The 1,087-nt window shown below is 39.9% G+C and overlaps 1 non-coding gene across 1 annotated transcript; it reads left to right on the forward strand.

Moving 5' to 3' along the window:
* Window positions 1–596: 596 nt before the first annotated feature.
* On the forward strand, window positions 597–703 carry LOC136462116 (small nucleolar RNA R71). Its single transcript, XR_010760635.1, has one exon. It is a non-coding gene; the product is annotated as a small nucleolar RNA R71 (small nucleolar RNA).
* Window positions 704–1,087: the final 384 nt, after the last annotated feature.

Below are 1,087 nucleotides of genomic sequence, written 5' to 3' on the forward strand. Positions count from 1 at the left end.
TTATAGCAGAAGAAAAACTATCCATTTTAGTATTTATGCTTTTCTAGGACCTTGTCATTAAAAGCAAGCTTCTTAGAAATATTCTCATTAATCCTAGCTTGTTCTAAGATAAGGTCTCTCAAGGATGGTTGCTTAGGAGTATTATAGCTATTACCTGGGTACTTACCTTGGTAAGTCACCCGTTGTTGTTGATTCCACCCTTGTCTCTGTTGTTGTGGAGCAGAGTTGATGATGTTTGCATCCTCCTGATATTCAGGGAATTCAACCCCAAATATTCTCCACATACATTCTGAGCATTGAATGCATCTTGAATAGCCTGATGATCTCTCTTGTAATTGGCTCGTTGTTCAAGCCAATTCAACAGTATGTCCATCTTGGTTGATAGTGCACACACCTATTTTGGTACTTCTTCACTCTTATAGCTTAATTGAATGTTGCATGATGACCAGCCTTGATTAGAGGCTATGTTTTCCATAAGAGTCTCAGCTTTTCCATGGGTGAGTGACATAAATGATCCTCCAGTAGTGGCATTGAGTTGTTCATGAGCCTTTTGAGTTAATCCATGGTAGAAACTTTGCATGAGCAACCAATCTTCCATCCCATGATGAGGACAATTTGAAATGTATTCTTGAAAACATTCCCATGCTTCTAGAATGGTTTCTCCTTTCTATTGTTGGAAGTTTGAAATCTTTCCTCTTAAGGCATTGTTCTTGCCTATAGGGAAGAACTTTTCTAGAAAGGCCTTTGAACATCTTGTCAAAGTGTTGATGTGATCTTTGTTGATGTAGAACCATTGCTTCGCTCTTCCCACTAGTGAGAATGGAAATAGGCAAAGTAGTATGATGTCTTGAGCAATGTCCTTGATGACAACTGTGCTGCTTATCTCCAAAAACTTCTAAAGGTGAGCACTAGCATCTTCATGTGCCTTTCCGCTGAATGGAGTAGCTTGCACCAGGTTGATGAGTCTTGGCTTGAGCTCAAACTCGAGATTGTTGGTTTTGAGTGTTGGTCTAGTGCGGATGTTCTTAGTGCTTGGAGCAGAGAATTCACGTAGAGTCTTCTCAGCCATGACTTTAGGAACTAGTGT

Source organism: Miscanthus floridulus, chromosome 6, assembly GCF_019320115.1.
Source record: "Miscanthus floridulus cultivar M001 chromosome 6, ASM1932011v1, whole genome shotgun sequence".
In the NCBI taxonomy this organism is placed as follows: Eukaryota; Viridiplantae; Streptophyta; class Magnoliopsida; order Poales; family Poaceae; genus Miscanthus; species Miscanthus floridulus.